This window comes from Egretta garzetta, unplaced genomic scaffold (genome assembly GCF_000687185.1).
Source record: "Egretta garzetta isolate BGI_Z169 unplaced genomic scaffold, ASM68718v1 scaffold88, whole genome shotgun sequence".
In the NCBI taxonomy this organism is placed as follows: domain Eukaryota; kingdom Metazoa; phylum Chordata; class Aves; order Pelecaniformes; family Ardeidae; genus Egretta; species Egretta garzetta.
Genome location: NW_009260408.1, coordinates 718357 through 739046, shown reverse-complemented (window position 1 = coordinate 739046; position 20690 = coordinate 718357). Strand labels below are relative to the sequence as shown.

The 20690-nt window shown below is 39.2% G+C and overlaps 1 protein-coding gene across 2 annotated transcripts in view; it reads left to right on the top strand.

Moving 5' to 3' along the window:
* The first annotated feature begins 176 nt into the window (after nucleotides 1–176).
* The window catches only part of ERP44 (endoplasmic reticulum protein 44), a 52644-nt gene continuing 32130 nt past the window's right edge, over nucleotides 177–20690 (top strand). The window contains exons 1-2 of one of the 2 annotated variants that reach the window (XM_035898992.1): nucleotides 177–360; nucleotides 19665–19737. The gene's annotated coding sequence lies outside the window, so the exon portion shown is untranslated. The remainder of the gene's footprint in view (nucleotides 361–19664; nucleotides 19738–20690) is intronic. The other variant, XM_035898993.1, reaches the window with a different exon arrangement.

Below are 20690 nucleotides of genomic sequence, written 5' to 3'. Positions count from 1 at the left end.
GCGAGGGAGCTGCCTTGAGGGCGGGTGCCTCTCGGGAGCCGGCTTGTCGCCCGTGCTTCGGTGCTGCTGCCCTTAAACTGCGGGGCGCGGGCTCCCGTCCCCGAGGCGAGGACGGGGCTGCGTGTGCGCCCTTCCCGTGAGGACGCCTGCGGCAAAGTAACCCCCTCCGAGCCCAGTGGCCGGAGCTGGGAAAAGTTCCTGAGCCGTCTTGCACAGTCGTTGCATTTGTCTTTACATGTCAGACTACAGCGTTTTTTTTTTAGGTTGACATCACATGCAAGACCTAAGCCACCTTCCGGCTTTGCACACACAGAAACTCCATGACTGATTTGTGTATTTTGTGGAGATAAGCTCTCTGTGGTGTGTGTGTGTGTGTGTATATATATATATTTATTCTTCTTTAAACAGGCTGAGGTAGTGATTCTCACTTTCCCAGATTTGTATTGGGCCAGATTCTGCGCCTTCCGTAGCATAAGTGACTTGCAGCGCTAAAGGGGACTTGTGTGAATAAGTTTAATAGGATTTGGTCTTAAGACACTAATGTGTTTAATCAATCTGTTTTAAACATTTTGGAGCATAAAGCTGGCCGAAAAATGAAGGAATGATTGGAGTGAAAGGTAGCTAGAGCTTTGGGGTCCAAAGGCAAGTAGTGATATAGCTGCTAATGAATGAATTAGTTAGAAATGTGAGGACAGGTACTTAATGAACAGAACAAGTACTCATTATCCTTTGAAATGTGCACTTCTACCTGGATAAGCTCTGATTAAATTATTGTAAACTTTCTGTAGTTTCAGGGTTAGTGAATATATGTGATTTCTAGGGTTTGAAAAAACACATTTGAAATGTGTTGACATTTGAATGACTATTTATAGTGTGAGAGACTATATGAGAGACTGAAGTGAAGAACCTAGTATATTCCAGTCACATCTGTGCGTTAAAACAATGTTGCTTATGTGCTAGGTTGGTTTTCTCCATTGTTTAAAGTACAAACTCCAGTGAGCAAAACGAAGCAGTATGTACTGTTTTAAAATGCCATTTAAATGGGCAAGTACAAGTTTGAAAAAGTGGACATGAGTTAATGAAAGCATTTTTCTTTCTTCATGGTACAGTTGATCAATGCAAATTTAATATGCGTCAGTTAGATCTATATGTGCCAACTACAAAATGGGAAGTGAGTAAGTTGCTGTTTCTTTGTGTATGGGTCACTTAAACTGGTTTCTAATGTGTTTAAAAAGAACTGTAGACATAAAACTTCAAGAAGAATACGGGTCAGAGTTGTTGTTTTTAAAAAAAATGTATCGCGTTATCTATGTCATTCTTCATCATCATTTCAGACATGGCCCTGTGTTGTAAGGTGCCTACTTACATACTTGGATCAAGCCAATGAATCATTGCTTTTAGTAGATTTGTTAAGAGTTTTGGAAAAGTTGTCTCAGCAGACTGGGAGTGGGAGGGATCCTTTTTCTTTAAAATAGCTGAAAAACTTTTACAAAGTATGGTGTCTGTTCTCATGGCATTTGGATAATCTGGTAGGGTGTACCAGAATGGTTTTAAAGTTCTGGTAACTTTGTTTTTCTTGTTACTGACAGCTGTGAATACTTAAGACTAGCAACATAACCATGGTCATAGTCAGTAAGGTTTGGGAGAGCGCTCTGCATCCAAAGGATGTGCCATCTGGCAAGAGCCTCTTTGAGCACGGCAGTTGGCATATTTTGTGGATAAGTGAGCTTATTAGTGTTACATCATTGGTTCCTAAAACAGAGTACAATGATACGTAGCTGTGAAAACAGCTTACTAAGCTGGTCCTGTTTAGTAATAGCAATGAAGTTAGAAAAAAATCTTTAAATTTCCAGACTTCTGGATAAGCATATTTCTTTTCTAGCTAGGCAATTAAAATTCTGCAAAAGGAAGAAAAGATAGAATGTCAATATCAAAAGAAGTTCTTTTGTCTAAGAAGTTTGACAGTAGGAGATCACTAAAATTTCAGAGGGCTTTGGGTCTCACTCTAATTTTCTTCTCCCTAGTCTCACTGAAGGTTGGGTTGCTAGGATGGAGACTGCAGCACAAAGCGTTACAGGGACATGTACCAGTCCCAGCACAACCTTTTTCCCGTCCGGTCTCATGTGCTAGCATCATACTGGGCTGCTGGGAGATGAAAAGGGGCTGGAGAGAGGACGGGGGAAGTACAAGCTGGCATGATCCCTGCCTCTGCAACACTGGAGCTGAGTGGAAGGGCGAGCAGCACACAGCACAGGCTGTAGAGGGTCATGTACAGCCAATTGCAAGACTGGAATAAGAGATGTATCGTAGTGTCATGTGGCCCCTTGTGCTTCATAGATTCAGGTGTTTCTGCCATGTTGGTGTATATTGCTTAATAGTGGGTAGGACAGATCTTTAAGATGAATCCAAGGTAGTGGAGGAAATGCTGACAGGACAGTGGCTCATCACATTCTTCTCTAAGGCAAGGTGTGGTTCTTTGGCTTTCCTTTAACCAATCATTCTATATGTTTGCCTCTACTTGCAGATGTGTGTACTTTGCCTATAAAGCAAATTCTAGACCAAGACACTCCATTGCACATGCTTCTTCTGCATATGTGTGAAAGACATTTGTCATATGGCTCAGTACTTCCCTGGCAGGCTCATGCGCGGTGTCCCTGAGGAATAGATGTGACTAGAGGAAACCACCAACTGATAGTGAGGGAAATGAATGGGGAAGTTCTCTGTGGTTTTTTTCTTTCTTTCTTTTTTTTTATTTTTCTTTCCCTCAAACAACTGTAAAAGGATTTCCCAATTCTTGCACTCTGATCTGTGGAGGTTTATTAGGTTGCAAAACACCACTACTGTACCTTTTCTTTGTAGCTTATTTGGAAAGGCGTCATGGACAGACTGAGAACATCTACTACTTAAAATATTTGGCAACACCTTTGGAAGAGAGTATTTGTCCTCTTATATTCTGAGAATGTGAAATGTTGGAGTGTTTTCTGAGTCTTAAAGCTTACCTAGTTTTCTAATAAGTAGTAGCTCCTCTTCACTTGGGGTTATTACAGGAGCCTGGTCTATGTTCCATTTATGATTCAGTAGCCCCACTATGTATGCTCTACCCTATAAGCTGATACAGTTTATCATTGGCAGGTAATAGAGTTACAGTTGGTCTCACGCTACAATGTTTTATATTTTTAGTGAAGCTTTCAAAATACTACTTATATAGCAATGCAACTGCAGCTGTCAGGAGCAGTAACTTAGAAGAGGCACTAGTCAATGAATTTCTGAATTTCCTATTAAACTTCTAACTGGAAAAAACATCTAGGGTATACTTCTGTTTCTTGTTTGACTGCTACTGCCTTTCGTGTCTTGTTAATATGACACCAAGTACACAAATAGTGAAAGTAAAATTAAATAAAATTATGTCTTTTAACTTAATGTTAAATGCTGTAATAAGTTGCCCAAAGAGAAGTTGAACTCTCTGTACATTTTACAATGTATAGAGTATATTTCTGTGCATTCGCCTCTCTGCATATGTATTAACAAACAAATTTTATAGTTGGGAATCCTGCTCAAAATTTAATATTCTGAATTTGAGCATTAGTCAAAGATTGTGGTTACAGGCAAATTTTAGGCCACTGAGCCTTATACAATGAAAGGGTTCCCTCCAAGAGTAGCATGGGACTTCTGAGTTCTCATGCCCTCCAAAGAGTGAAATAGTAGTTAACTGAGGACCTTTCCCTAGGTTAGAGCCGGGGAAGGAGGAGGGGAAGCTTAAACTCGTGCTATGAAGAAGAATTGCATTCTTCTTGCTATGCCTTGTGATGGGCAAGTTTCCTTTTGGAGTGCTCAGGAGGGAAGATGGGAAAGACTGAATTGGTTCTTCAAACAGAAGACTCGGACAACGCTGGAAAATGTATAAATGAGTTACTGGCAGTAGGATGTCGGAGATCCTGTTGCTGGCAGCTGAAGAACTCTGTGGTGACAGACTCTATTTTCTTTTGATACCCTTACTGTTCTCCCCTGTAATCTGCTTTGGGATTTTTTGGCAGGACAGCATTCTTAAGCAAGAGACTGATCTTCACATGGCTTTCTTGGGAAAGCAGAATTGGAAGCATTAGCGATACCTTTTTTTTTTTTTTTTTTTTCTCCTCTTGCCTCCCCCCTGCTTGTTTGAGAGTGAGTTCTCAGTGATTTAGAGGAGGAACATTTGGGAATGTAAGCAGAAGCAATACAGGGTGTTGATGTCAGACCCTAAGCCATGTTTTCTTCCAAAACTGAACTGGAGAAAGCTCCCCTAAGAAGTAGAGGAGGGCAGGTGCGTTGCAGAGAATTAGGAAAGGAAGTGAGGTCAAATTTCCTTCAGAGTTTTCTGTGTTTGCACTTCTTTCCTCCCCAATATGTCTTTGTTCATCAGAAGCGTGCTAATCATTGGTAAAACACAGGTAACTTTCGTTTTCAAAACTGTTAGTAATGTCAGCTGCTCATATAATCTAATTTTAAAAAATGTTCATACTGAGATTTTAGACATTTGATTAACTTTAATTATTTTATTTTACTGACTCTCACGTATTTCATTTTACATTGTTAAGGGTTATTCTGTAAAGCTGTTGCTATACTCAACACTCACTCAGAATGCCAGTTCAGGATGCTCTATTTCTCCAAACCATCTGTAGGACCCTGTCCGTATTAGATTATGCTCTGGTGATAACAAAAAGTGCCTTACAAAAAGCAAAAAGATGTATTGCAAAAGAGTTCCATAATTTTTCCTTTTTTCATGTGTGCTACTACTGAGAAACTGACTACCCTGGTAATACACCCTTTACAGCTAAGAGCCATTCATACCATTAAAATGTGAGCAAAGTACCAGTACTGTGCCCCCCAGATAAGCGCCTGTTACTTGCAACCTCTTTAGGAATGAACCAAACCTGGAAGCTCCTTCATGTGCATGCACATACACCTTTTCTTTAATCTGATAGTGATCCACAAGGTCTGCTCTTTGTGTAACTGATAGAATGTAAATATTACCTTGTTGGCTGTGGTGGCACTAAGCAAAATGTAAAGTGCAGTGGTCTTAAACCATATACCTACTGAAATAGTGAAAGCAGTGAGGGTAGAGTATCATACACGGTTATCTAAATGCAGCTGCTCTAATGCATACCTTCAGCAAATAACTGGTTCCCAAGTAATTGTATATGCAGCACGAGGTTTCTGGTAAGCACAGTAAATCTCCTGTTCATCTGTTCTTACTGTACTAAATATTTTGGGTTTCTTCCCTCCCCTTGTTTCTTGATCTACATTAGTTTGGCTTTAGCAAGAAAGCTTTGATGAACGGGAGTGTTGTGAGTCTCACTGTATTTACCTGATAGGATCAAGTTGTAGTGGTTTGGGTTTTGGTTGCCGCTGGAAGTTTGATCATTTCTATTGGAAAGGACCTCTAAGGGTCATCTGATCTTACTCCCTGCTCAATGCAAGACTAACTTAGATGGCGTTGCTCGGGGGGTTTTCCCAGTTGAGATTTGAATATCTCCAAGGATGGAGGTTCTACAGCTTCTCTGGGCAGTTGTTTTACTGTTTGATCAAAACCTTGTTGAAAGTTTTATCTCAAAAATCTATTTGGAGCTGCAACTTGTGGCCATTGCCTCTTGTCTTATCACTGTGCACCTCTGAGAAGAGGCTGGCTCTGCCTTCTCTATAACTTCCAACTAGGTCGCTGGTAACAGTAATAGTAGCTTCCTCTTCTAAAGCCTGAACAAATGCACTTGTCTCAGCCTTTCATTGTATACCATGTTCTCCAGATGCTATTCATCTTGGTAGCCATCTGCTGGACTTCATTACCATATGTTAACATCTGTCTTGTACAAGCAATTGCAAAGCTGGACACAGTCCTTCAGATGTGGTCCCACAAGTGCCAAATGAAAGGGAAGAATGACTTCCCTTGGTCTGCTGGCTACCCTTTTGCTGATGCAGCCCAATATGCAGTTGTCTTTGCTGCAAGGGGCACACTGCTGACTCCTGTTCCACTTTTCCCCCAAGACCTTCTCTGCAAAGCACTTTTCTATCTGGTTGGCTCCCAGCCTATGTGGGGGTATTCCACCTGAGATGCAAGACTTTGCCTTTGTTGTATTCATGAGGTATCTGTCAGGCCATTTCTTCAGCCAGCTGAGGTCTCCCTGAATAGCAGATCTCCCCTCTAGTATATAAACCACTTCCACTAGTTCAGTATCCTCAGGAAGTTTGCTGAGGGGACACTCTGTTCCATCATTCTGGTCATTAGTAAAGACGAACCTTAGACCTAATATTGATCTGGAGAAACTCCGTTAGAGACCAGTTGGACATGGTATCTTTGGTTACAGCCCTTTGAGCCCAGCAGTCCAGCTGCTGTGTCACTCACTTTATAGTTCAGTTATTTGGTTCAAATATCACCTATTTAGGTCTAAGGATACTTTGAGATGCTGTGTTAGAAGCTTGTTAAAGTCAAGGCAAACAATGTCCAGTACTCTTCCCTCATTTACAGAGCCAATCACCTCACTACAGAAAACAGTTGGATTAATTTACTTATTCTAAATCCATGCTGGATGGATGTGGCTTCTGGAAAGAAAATTTGGCTCCATAATCCTCCTGGGGACCCAGGAAAATGCATTTTGTCTGGTTCTGTGCCTCTGTGTACATCCAACTTGCTTAAGAGCTTTGTAACGAGGTCTTCCACTCATGTGGGTAATGCTTCTCTTCATTGGTGCTCTACTGCTAGGCTCAGACCTCATCAGTAGAAAATCAGACAAAGACGACATTGAATATCTAAGCCTTTTCCATGTCTTTTGTCACTCTGCCCCCTGCTAGTTGAGCAGCAGGCCTACAATTTCCTTAGGTTTCCTGCTGTTGCCAGCATACCTGTGGAAAACTTCTGTGTTACCCTTAACATCTCTCTCTAGTTTCAACTCCAGCTGAGCTTGGGCTTTTCTAGTTTCACCCTACCTGTTCAAGCAGTGTTTCTTTACTCCTACCAAGTATTTATTTCCCTACTTCCACCTTCTGTGTTTTCATTCTTTTTTTTTTCTTTTTTTCTTTTTTTTTTTTTTTTTTTTTTTCCTCCAAACCTCATCCAGAAATTCTGTGTTAACTCATGTAGGTCTTCTGCTACACCTACTTTCTGCACAGTGGGGTGGATTGGTTTTGTGCTTTGCAGAGGTTGTCCTTGAAGATCAACAGGCTCTCACGGGCCCTTTTGGCTTTCAGAGCCATGTGTTATGAGTGGACTGAGTTATTGCTAAGACCTGAGTGTCATCAATTCTTGTCACTTTTTTTCAGGATTCTGCAAGGTACGTTTTCCTATTAAAAATAAATATCATAGTAGATTACAGATGGGAGTTATTATGAGACCCAGTCACTGGGGAGCTATATCTGAAAATTTCATCAGCGGTGACAATAAAATGAAACACTGGAGATCCCAATAGCTTGTTTCCGGGAAGAAGTAGGTTACTACATTTTATGGGCTGGAGTCACCGAGCTGCTTCGCTTTGGAATCAAGGATACGCTAAACCAAAGCAACATTTCAGGTATATGGTTTGCTGCGAGTAGGTTACTACATTTTATGGGCTGGAGTCACCCAGCTGCTTCACTTTGGACCAAAATTAAGGATACGCTAAACCAAATCAACATTTCAGGTATATGGTTTGCTGCATTCAGTTTCAAAGGAGGATACTTCTCTGTGGCATCAATTTCCTTACTCACTGAAACTTTGTATCCTAAATGATGTTCATGAGACAGGAACTTGAGCAGGAGGTAGAGCCCTAGAAATATAGTAAATGACCTGGTTCCTTGGCACACTTTTTGCAGCCAGCATGCCTCCTGTCTTGCCTGGCATCAGCGATTCTTGCCTGGTTTCTGCATGTGCTTCATTGAGGTGCATCCAAAAAAAAAAAAAAAAACGTTTGTAAGGATGTCAGGTTTTTTTGGTCTTATTTTTATAGATTTGTGAAGGGAAACGGGGAGAAGAAAAACAATCTAATCTCTGTTGTAAGATAACTGGCAGGAAAGCTAACATTTCGTCTCCAAGTGGATTTGTGTGGCAATTGGGCATAAACATGGAGAGAACTTGTTCATTAGGAACTCTGCAAGGAAGTATTTTGAAAGGCAAGGAATAGGTGCCTGTTCCAATGGTCTCGAAAAAGAAAACAACAGCTGTGATAGTGTTTTGCTGTTTCCCATAGCTGTCGTGATTATGAAGTGATGATATAATTAACTTTCTCAAAAGCTTCAGAAAGGGAAAGCTTTTCAATGATGTATCCACATTTGTAATCCCAAGAAGAGCTTTTTGTTCCTTTAGTCACTGTCTATCACTTCTGTCTCTTACAGTTTATTGAAATCCCCTTTCTTAAATCTTGCTGGAAACACTTAGCCCCTAAATTCTTTGCCAGTCACAAAAATTATGGGTTTTCATAAATGTGTGTATGAAAATACTTTTTTTTTCTTCTTCTTCTTCTCCTTATTGAGTCAATTCACTTGGGATTTTGGACAGAATGACTGAAAGACAAATTGGTTGCTTCACAAAGGTAATTAAGACAGTATGTGGTGCAGGGGGTGAACAGTTAGGGGTTCTTTCCTACTAATGATCCATTAATTAGTGAAGGGAGCTCAGCGAGTGTATGGGCCTCTCAGGAATTACCTCTGAATGACATTTAAAACCGCTTTGGTTTAGAAAGTGTCTTTGCAGGGGGGAGAGGCCTTTTTCTTTTTTTTTTTTTTTTAATATTTTTTCTGTTAACATAGGACAGCAGAATTTGCTAAACAAATAAGTACATATAATTAGTGTTACATACTTATTAAACGTTATTCTAAAATAAGCCAATACACAGCTGTGATACCTTGGTGAGGATTTTGGTAACAATTTTGGTTGCAGCAGTCCTCTGTTGAGAACAGTAAGCTCGCTACATGGAGCTGGTTAACTGCAGAGCCCAGCATGTCTGATGCTTGCTACTAGTTCAAGCACTGCTCCATGTGAATGTGTTAATATTATTTTTAGGACCAGTCTGAAATACTTATTGAATATTTTTGTGGGGGTCAGCCTGAAGCTGGCAGGGTTAATATTCTTTGGGGGAGGCAAACCAGCAATGGGGTATCTCTGTATCATGTTCTTTTGTGCATTTCAAAATATCTGTGGCATGTGTCCTGTCCTCTGCATTATTTACTCTTCTGCTGTCCGAAGTTATCCAGGGCAAATTGACTGCCTATGGTGCAGGCCCTTAGCAGCTGTTTAGGGTAGAAAGAAAATAGCTCTTATGCAGTCTGAAAATAGCCACTCATTTTTCAAGCTAAATGCAGCTGTGGTCCCAAAGGTGAATTTTTCTCTTCAGATTTGGGCAGCATTGCTTTAATCAATGTTCTTTTGTAGAACATAGCCAATGGATCAATTGTAAAATGTATCTTTTTTTTTTTTTCCCCTCATTTAAATTGGGAGATTTTTCCAATGCCAACATGTCAATTAGAATGCAGCTGTGAAGTAGTATTTCTATTACTGCTTATTTGAAAAGACCTTATCCTCTCATCTGTCATTTTAAGGCAGCAAATAATAAATACTAACCTAAAAATTGAGGCAAAGCATTTGTTAGAGACCAGCTAATGGATTGCCAGTGAGCTTTAATATACCATGATTGCTAGTTTGCATGTGGAGAATGGAAGTTTGTGGAGTGTGCATCACAAATTTGCCTGGAATGAAGAAAATAAAGTAATCAAAGTAACATAAATTTAGATGGTGTTTTAAATAGTTTTATTCTAAAGTTCAGAGTTCTGATGATAAGGGAATGGGAAGCTGAGGCAACAAACCCACTGTATTTTAGAAAGTTTATAATGTTGAAATTCTAACGTGTTCTTACTCATTTTGATTCCTCGGAGTATGAGGGAAGAGCAGCAGCAACACAGAACTGATTTCAACAGTTTTAATGTATGGAGAAACACTTCATGTGCTATGGACGGCTGTGTCACAAAGTGATGTAGTTGTCTTTTGGTAGTTGCACAAAACCTTAACCTCCTGCTGATGCAGTAGGAGGTATTCTGAGAAAATGTGCCATCTCAGTCATGCTGAAGGAAGAAAAGAAATCTGTAACACATGGACCGTCTTGGTGATATTGGTTAATAAATGGGGGTGGTTGCGTGCTTGTTGATGTGTGGGTTAGCTCTGGCTGAGATTGCAGGGCGTAGCATGACCATGTAATGCTAAAACTGGAAGAGGACAAGAATTTAACTGGAACTGCTAATTGTCATCCATGCATTTGCTGTTCTGTGCTGGGAGTGTTGCTCTGTTGTTTAGTTCTAATTGTCATTGCCTTCAGCATCAAATAAGGAAGAGCCAAACCAAGCTGGCTGTGCTTGTATGCTTTCAAATGGATTTTGTTATTTGGAAGTACAAATAGGCAGCAGCGCTAATATGAATGGTATAACTGAGACAGTGTTATCGGAGACTGGTTTTGTCCACTTGTTTTCCCTTATGTTGTCTTTAGAGTGGCAGTTAAATCAGTATGTTTTGCTTCCCTTTGGGTGGACTGGGTGAGGAGAATGACCCTGGCTGCATTTTTCATTAAGTATTTTGTTTGTCTAATTGTCACTTTTACTGGGTTTTTTTGGTTTGTTTTTTTTTTAACCCAATGCGTCAGCTGCATAGTTTAAAGCAGTGTGGATCCTGCATCTCTGGAGCCACAGGACTGTGATGCTTCATCTTTAACTGCTGATAAGAATATGTGAAATGCAGATTTCTCCAAGGCTTCTCTTTCTATTTTATCTAAATTGCTTCTTAGGTATTTTTATCATGGAGGGCTAGTTTATACGTGTTTATGATAGACCTTTTCCATTTGAGCAGTTGGGTTTGGAAATTCATACCTCTTTTTAGAACAAGTTCCAGCCTGAAACGTAAAACTGAACAGGCTTGTCTTAAAGTTCCCGCCTTTCTTGATACCACAAAGAGATACATAACTTGATGTCTTCAAGCAGAAGAGTGAAAAGGTGTTCAGTATTGCAAATAGATGATACGGTTAATAAGGATAAGCAACTAAAAGTGAGTAGGTGTTGAAACTGAGCATTTTGCTTGAAATAAGTTGATTTTTTTGGTCTCGTTGAACAATAATCTCAGTATGTATTAAAATCTACCAAAATCGAAATTGTGTTATTTTTAAAGGAATAGAATGTGTGTTGGCAGCAAGTATGGAAAATTCAGTTATCCACTTATATATTCAATCCTTCAGATTATTCCAAGGTAGCAAATGTTCACATGGCGTAGGAAATGCTGTTTCACCTGAACACACTGTATCTACTTTCGATTTCTTCTTCCAAGAATACGCTTTAAAGGAGGGATTCTGATTCTGTAGCCGCTCCTTCCACAGAATACCATAAAAGTTTTGGTTTCATTTTAATATCTATTTTCATCACTAGTCCAAGAATGAATAAAACATACATATCTAAGTTATATGTTATTAAAAAAAAAAAAAAAATCTCATTTCTTGTTCTGCAGTAGTCCTGTGTGTAAAGATAGAATAAAGGGCACAGGAAAGACTGGAGAAGATCATAGTGAATAACAGGATAGTATGTTGCTTTCTGTAATTATCCATGTGGCTCTCAAAACACAGTTCCTAATAAGCCTTCTATTTAGACTCGACTATTTATTTGAAGTGACTCACAATTTCTTCTCTACTGCTACGCATCAAAATGATTTTCAAAATATTTTAAGTACAAAAATGGCTCTGACATATGAAAATGCAGTGAGGAGAGCATTGAGAAATTATTTGCATTTCAAGGCTACATATATGATCTGTGACATGAGGAACACAGTTATAAGTACACAGTCTCCAAGGTTTAAACTCTGTCATTAACATTTTTGGTAATGGGTTTTCTGTGTAATAGCAACGGCCGAAATAGAGAACAGGCCTTTTTCCTTGACGTGGTGAAAACGGGAAGCAAGCTGTTCCGTTCCGCTAGCCTTATCAAAGTCTTGACAAGACCAAGCAACCCTTTATTTAGTATTGCTGGAGCACAGTTCAGAAACTTCAGGGTGCTGGCTTTCATATACAGCAACATCCGCTTGACTTGCACTAATCATTTCGGAGATTGCATTTGTATTTTACGTGCTTTATTCCTTCTTGAATGTGAATCCTTGTGTTGTTGCCAGATAATCAGAGCAGTTGGTAGATATGTAAAAGAAAGTTACCAGAACACGAGGTTGTGGTTTTTTCCTAGAAAGCTGCGCAAATTATACCTTTTTTCCAGGGGAATTCCAGCTTCTTGTATAAGAGTAAGAAGCATGGTAATTAATAAATATCTAAAGATTCAGAGTTTTTGGTAGTTTCATGGGGAACTGAGTTCATGGCTTTAAAGCTGTGAAACAGGCTCTAAGCTAGGTTCATATTTCTGAAGGTATGGAGAACTCTAAACATTATTCATGAATAATATGGTTGTTCAGGCACCTATTTACATCTTTTGTAGGTATATGGACTGTGTTGCCTCTAAGTGGATGTTCAAGACAAGGAAACCAGTGTGTTATGGCCCTGACTGGAGATTGTCCTGAAAATTCCAGGCCAAGAGAAATAACTGTAATTTAGAAATACTTCAACTGAAAATAAATTACAGGTCTTATCTCTGTGACTTTTTTAGACAGGCCTCGTCATTTTTTTGAGCCCCACCATAAGCATTTCTGTAATAATGATCCTTAGGTTTGTGCCCAGAGACTGAAGCTTTAAAACTGTGTTTGGGTGCGTGGTTCTGCTATTAACAGCTTTATGGGGAAAAACGCAATGCATTGAACTGCACATTGTGATAATGAGGTTTAATTTCATCTCTGCAGTGGACTTTTTGAATGAACATCTTGTGTCTTCTAATAATAGTTCGCTAACTGTTGAGACATTAATTTACCCATTTTTCTGGGGACCTTCAGTGCCGTGGTAGCAGACCACTGAGATATCTCTGCAGCCATGAATCATTCCCAGTCATGCATGACAATCCTACATCTCCTTTGCTTCTGTGTTAAGTTCAGTTGTAGGAACCATTAGCTGCGAGTTTATTTCCTAATGGAGCATCAAATCAGTGTAATTTAGAACTTCATAGATACCTTTATAAATTGTGAATGGGTTTTTTTTTTGTTTCCAACGTTTTCATCGGCAAAATGTTCTTCAATATTAGTAATACATGTACCTACACCAAGTACTCCTGTCAGACACTTAACATGGGAGTAGATGACAAGACGAGGAGGGGAAAAAAAAGTCATGCTACCTCTTTCTAATATGGTGGTATCGCTGCCTAACTCTGTGCAGTTACAGCACTGTTTGACTAAATCGTAAAATTGAACTGTCTATCAAGGCTAAAGACCTAAGTTTACTTTTCTAATATATATATTATCTGTATTTTGGTTTAGTTAGATTTTATCTCTGTTCTCATGGAAGTTAGTAACTGCAATCCTTAAATCTATTTTCCGTAGCTTCCTCGGAGTGTTTTAAATTTCCCTGATTTAAATTTAAGATACGGCTCTTGAGAGAAAAATAATAGGAAAAGGGTTTTTTGGTAGCAATTTAAAAATTGCTCTCCAAAGACTTAAATATAGCTCAGAAGTGATCATTAGTTAGTGTTTCAAACTAATATAGTTTTGTCTCATAGTCTTATAATGAAAGCAACTTATATTACTAATAAGAAATCCTGCTTAATCAATAAGGATGGCAGCAGTTAGTCTAAGTTATGAAAATGTTCAGGCACAGTCTGGAATCAAGTGGTGACAATTAAGAGTTGAACTGCTCTCGCTGAGAGGGTGAATAATGTTCAGGTTTTATTTCCCTCCCACCCCATTCTCTATTTACTGTTATCTCTCTCTGCTCTGAACTTTGTGGTTCATTATAGGGCTTCAGGGAACGCCACCAGCAAGATGGTCCTGATTGACGGTTCTGAAGCCAAACTTCAGGGGCTCTTACCATGTCTGTCAGCTTCGGCGTTGCTGTCTCCCAGGATTGCTTTCAATTTGTATCATCCCACAGCAGGCTGTAAACCCGTCTGCTTCCTGTTGTCCGGGAGTTTAATACAGACCTCAGAGCAGCAGCAGATTAGTGGCATGCATAAAGAAAAAGGTACTCGGGGACTGCAAGTCAGCCGCAGAGTCCTGTGGGGCTAGGACTCCAGGTAGTAACTTCGACACGTCAATCTGGATTAGATGCGGGCTAGAGCTGGTTGCCAAATGTAAAATGATTTTGTAGTAGAGGAGAAAGATGGTTTAGTCGTGTGCCTTTAGGATTTCCCAGCAGGAGGAAAAGGTAAAAGGGAAGTTTAGCAAGTGAAAATGAAGGCTGTTCTTATTGACTGCCTTGCAGGTGTAGTACTAATTAGAAATCATAATGCTCCAGGAATAGACGTTCTACATTCCTCTGTGCTCTGGAAATGAGGACCTTTGTTTCATTATGTGAACTAAAAAATAAAGAAGTGAGGAACTAAAATGCAACAGACCTGTTTTTTTCCCTTTTCTTGTAGTTTTAAGATTGTGCACAGTTAAATCGCTGAACTCTTCTGCAAGAAAGTGGTATGTAAAGTATGATAAACTTGGGAAAGAAATGCCACTAAACCTGTAGGCCTGTTTCTTCTGTCCAGTTAACAATTAAAAAACTAACAGTACTAGCTGGTAAGAGTAAAATCTTGGTAAAAGGTTTACCCTAAATCTCCTGAATAACCAGTGGGCTGCTTTAACATGTGAAGTGGCTATTGAACAGCAACACTGTCAGCAGAAGATGAGTTGAAATTGGGTCTGCTTTTATCTGCTCTTTGGAAAAGGGATGTGAAGCCTGGAGAGGTTTGCTTTTGGGGGGTGAACGGAATGGGTTTTGTCCAGGCATTTTGTTTTGTGTAAGGCTGCTTGCATAGCCTTGTGCCATGTGGCAGAGGAGGATAATGTTGTCTTTCGGGCAGTGCTTTGATATCTTCCATTAGAAAAAAATCAAAATAAATGTCAGCTAATTTGTAGCTATTCCTCAGAAGTGACTAGTACTGGCTTCTGGCAGAATTGGCTAAGTCATCTGCTAACTTTAGGTGAGGATCAAAACTGGATCAGAAATACTAGGATTTCTGTACTAATTACACTTCCCAGTAAAAACATGAGCAGTGTTATTCTCAGAAACTTCCAGGAACCCGAGCTGATATATTCCTGCTTTATTTGACAGTGTTTCTGAGGACCAGAAGAGTAAAAATACATGTGCCATCTCCTCCTTTTCCCTCCCCCCATATGAGATAAAATTTATCTTTGTGAATGTATTGTTCAATTCCTGACTTTTTTTCCCCTCAGCAATGCGTTCTGTAAGTGTATACAAGCTTTCTGCATTCAGTTGGTTTAGTCTATAGTTTCTTTTGTCATTTTTCTGTAGTGTTAAACAATTGAGTAGATTATAAACACGCTTATCTAACTTGTGCAGTTTCACACTCAAGTATTTAGAATACTAGTATTCTACTGTATCTTTATTTTTTGGAAATCTTTTTCGTATCTACTTGGCTTGACCTTCAGATTTTAGTAGTTTAAGCATTAAAAAAAACAAATATAAAAATACAGCTAATTTTATCCAATATAAAGGCAGTGACCTGGGTTGTTTTTAGGTGTACTTACATAATTTTCCTTTTGAATTATTTTTGCAAGGTGCTTTCTTCAGTGAGTTTGTAGCTATCTTGTCATAAATGTGAACAGTCATCCATGTGTCCTTCTGATGTAGGCCAGTGGAATGCAAAGGTTGCATTTAAAAGTAAAAAATTTTGAAGACTTTTTTTTTTAGCCAGTATGTTTTTCAGAACATATGTTCAATATCTGTTTTATAAAGTGTGCAGCTGACATTCAAAAATTATTTCCACAAAAATGTCTTGTTTTCCGCCCGTGGGCATCAAGCACAGGCCTCATCAAAGGTCAGAAAAAATTCTCAAAACTAAGAAGTGTAGCTTCTTAGCAATTTAAATATGAATTTGTATTCCTTCATGTTGAATATTAATACTAGTAATATCATAAACCCTCTTGCACCTCATGGGACAGCAAGATTACTGGGTCAAAAGGATGTTTTTTCTCCCTTACAGGCATTATACCTTTATGAAAGCTTCAGCTGAAGTGAGTCTTGCATATTTATTGACATTTCCTAAAGGAATGCTTTTTTTTTTCCCCTGAGCCTATCTACTTATTATGAAGGTTTTGGCACCCACAATTATTTAGTCAGCATAAAATGTTTAAGAACGTGTTCATGAATATATTTTGACAGAATAGAATTTTTCATACTTCTAGTGGAAAAAGTATTTCGATTATCTCAGGGTTTGTGCAGCTTTTGGGGAAAGACTTTCTTAGTCTCAGTTTTTTTCCACTAGTGTTTAGTATAAAGGGGCAATAGGATATACAGCTTAATTTCATTTGAACCTTCAATATTTGAAGAGATTTGGGGTTTTTGTTTCAGTACATGCAGCTTGCACCACATTTTTCCACAATAAGAGTTAAGAAAGCAATCAAAAATTTTATTCATGCTATAAAGTAGTATTAGTTTTAATTTGCTTTTTCTGCACATAGCACAGTCTAGTAGAGGATATTATTTGTTAGCGAGCCCTGTGCTTTGATTTTGCAGTTAAATATTTGCATTGCAGGTTAAGGTGTATTGTAGCAATCTACAAATGCAACTACAGCTCCTGATCTATTTAAGCATATCTGCTGAATAACGTAGCCTGTTTCCCGATGGCAAATATGTGCTTATCTATGTTATGTTTAATTTATGTGTAATTAATCCTGTTAGATAAAATTTGTGTTGCTGCTGTAAAATTGTATTAGAAAAAGCCAAGTCGGTTTAAAGAAATTGGTATCTTACCTGCTCGGACGTTGAGACAATACAAACTGCTGAGCTCCTGTGAAAATAGTTTCACCAAGACCTACTGCAGAAATTCTTTCTGAGTGTGAATGCTGATGCAGAGCTGTGAGCAGCAGCTAAAAAGCTCCTGCTTTCTAGAGGCTTGTGTGGCTTTTCTGTGTAAACAAGCATTGTCCAAGATTCTAAGCAGGATAAGTAACTCTGTGGCCTTCAAGGGCACAATCAGAGGTTCCTGAGACCTTGCAGGGCAGCTGAAGCCTTGGAACTTAGATGGGTTTGCAAAGTCACCTGTAGTAAGATTGGATGATGGCCAACAAAATGAATGTTGAGTTACCCTGTCCTTTATTGCCTGGAGCAATATTCCAACTATTAATCATTGCTACTGCTTCAGCTGTATACAAGTTAGGTATAGCCTAACGTTTGCAACAAAGCAGCATGTGCATACAAACAAAAGCCATGCCAGGTCATTCACACACTTAACTGACCCGTTACTACAAATGTAACTACTACTACCAGTACTCCCCACAGCAACACCATGGAAGTTGTCATCCCATGCACCACCCAGGGGGTGATGGGGAGGTATCTGCACTGATGTTTGCTGTCAGCTGTCACTCGTCTGGGGGTAATCTGACCGATATGCAGCAGGGTCCACATATGTAGCTTCTCTCTGCAAAGACTGAAGGCAGGATCATCCCTTCTTGCTGCTCAGCAGTCAGCAACGCCAGCTCCTTCAAAGGAACTTCCCCAATACTGGCCTGCCGCAACTTGTGCATTGCATAGCTTGCTTAATCACATATTTTTTGGCAGACTATGTCGTTACGCTGTCAGTTTTGATTATGGACCTTACAGCTCTACTGTTAGTTTTGTTTCTACGCAGGCATCTTAAAGCCACAGTTCAGACATCTGTGCCAGGCAGTTTAAGTGCCACAGGAAGGCTGTGCAAACTCTGCCACAGATCTTACACCTGCGTACAAGATAAGTATCTTGTCCAATTACCAAGTGAGAAACACTGGTATGTATTTTTTATTACAACAGCTGGTATGTTTTCAGCCTGTAGTGTAAGATGGGGTGTATACGCTACCCAGCAGCCTCTATATGGGAAATATGAAAGGATCAGTGTCTTCACTGAAAGGTATTTAGTGATCCATAAGTCAGAAGGAATTGAAAATGATTGCTGCAAATCTCACCTACGTGGCATTTACAGTGATAGTTTGCGAGCTATAACAATGTCTTGCTGCAGAAGTTTCCCACGTTTTTTGAAGCTCATCGTAATGAAAGCGGGCATCTGGTGTGGCTAATGTTCTTGAGAGGCCGATATTTGGTATACACTTGCAAAAATATTAGAAAACTTGGTGTTTGACATTGAATTAAACTTTTGATAAACTGTAACCAGTGTCAATGATGACCATGCTCTAAGGGGCTTGCAGCTTGTGATCATGGTTCTAATATAGGTCCTGCATAGGTCTCAGCATCTTCCATAAATACAGAGATCCTTGTATCACTGGATCCTTGTGCCTAGCTGCTCTATGTGGCATTAATTGGATGCTCTTTATGCTTCCAGCTAAATTTTTCCTTCGTAAAAGCAGCCGCTGGCCCTGCCTTCCTAGCCACAGGCAGATTTTCTTTGCAGCTGCAAGAGTAAACTAAAGCTCTGGGAATGTTGACAGTGCGTATGTCACTTCCCACCGCATCTCAGTGCAAGGACTTCAGGTATCATTGGGAATCTTCAGTCTCTACCTGGCTCCTTAATGTGTGCGTTCCTGTCAATTCTCTGCCGAAAACCTTCCTTTTCCTTTCCTGCCATCTCTGTCAGCTGAATCATGGAAACCACGAATGGAACCATAGAATCATGGAAAATGAGGCTGGAAGGCATCTCAGTAGAGCATCTGGTCTGAGCCCTGGCCCTGCTTAGAGAAGTGCTGACTTTCTGACCAGGTCACTCAGGATGGAAACATTCACGTCCCAGACCAGAATCTGTATTATCCTGCTCAACAACTTGCACATTTATCTCTCAAAGCAAAAATAAGTTGTAACTCGCTGATATCTCTCTCACCTGGGATAGACCAGCAACTCTACTGTCTTTTTCCCCGCCACATTTTGAGATACAAGAACTGGGCCTGTCACAGCAAATATGAGAGTGCTCTTCCATAAAACTGTGATAGTTGCATTAAAAGTAACACGTGTGTTGCTTTGTAATTGGACAATCTGGCTGACGTCGTGTCTCAGTTTTTATAGTCTTGATATGCCAGTCGTGTGCTGGGACTGAAGCAGCGTCAAGAAAAAAATACAGAAGGAGATAAAAGACAGTAGCTTGTTGAGTTAGATACACTGAAACTGTTTTCTAAAACAGCAATAAAAATGGAGGCAATTGCAAGCTTCACCTGATGAGAAACTTTTTAGCCAGGCAAGCCTGGTAAGTGACAGAAGGAATACTTGTCTGTGGGTGAAACCACTGTGCCTACACGCTTCTGGGCTGTGTGAGGTTGTTATGTGGCTGAAATGAGGGGTTTATTTCTTTCTTCAGAATGAATTTATGAATAGAAGTTATTCTTAAAGGTACAAAAATTACTTGAAACATTTCTGCCAACATAATAGAGAATCATATGATAATAGAGGATCATATGAAGAGACAGTCCATTTTGCTTTAACTGTGAAAGTGTGTTATATCCGTAAATAACATTTATTTGTATATTTGTAGTATTGCTGTCATCTGAAAGGGTTTGACTGAGTAACAATTATTTTGCTGTTCTTTTCTAGCTTTTGAACTGCAACATTTAAAATCATAGATATGTTACTACTTTATTGCTGAAACTTTACATACCTTACTGGTTTGCTTTCTCTTTTTAGGTGTCTTGGCTTTTTAATCCAACAAGAAGTGAAATAACAAGTCTAGATAGCGGAAATATAGATGACATTTTAAGTGAGTACTTTGAATTCTTTTTTAGTTTGTATGTCTACAATCACTTACCTGTATGAATCTTGCAATGTTATTAAATGAGTATGCATACCTTAGCTTTGAAAATATGAATTGCAGTTGGCATAAAGTATTAAATGCTGGTGATCAAAATTAGCAGTCTGAACTAATGCAACGCCTAACAAATTACTTCATTGTAATCTCAGTGAGGATTTGAAGTGCCTAAGAAGAAGAGCTGGTATCTTGTTTGCCGATGGGAATGCTTAATTACCTAACCAAAAGCTGTCAAGAAGGCATTTTAAAAGTTTCCCCAAAAATAGCAGCAGCTGAAACCCATGGTGATGGGCCTTAAGTAGCTTGCTTTTTCAGCTATGTTTTTCCTCAGGTTAAGTATTGTCCTGATTCTGGTGGTTCACAGAAAAGAGACTTATAAATTAACAGATGTGTATTCCTTGTCTGAAACCTTTTTGACTGAAACCTATGCAATTTGCCTGTATCTGGTTGTCTTCACAGGAAAGAAGTTATTACATTGTTTGAAATATATTCAGAAAAAGAATCTTTATATTCTTTTCTTTAGGTCTGTACTAGAGTCTGCCTACTATTGCAGTGCAGTAAATGTGTGCTTTGTGTAGTAAATTTATGATTAGATGATATAAGATCTGTTTGTAAATACCTTTTATAGAGTGGAAAATATTGAATCCTTTTGTAAAATGTTTCATAAAGGGCAATATATGCCAAGTGTAAGTTCTTTTTAAAGTTATCCTAGTACCTTCAGTAAGTACTTTATGCCTTGGAGGTAACCCTGAATTTCTCTGTGCTTGTTAATTTCCTGTTCACCACTTGCATTCCTTGCTGATAATGAAAATCTTAACACCATAATTTTAATCAAAACTGTAGTTTTTTTCTAGCCTTCTTGAGAGTCATCTTCTCCAGCATGTTGTCTTTTCCAGGCTTCCACC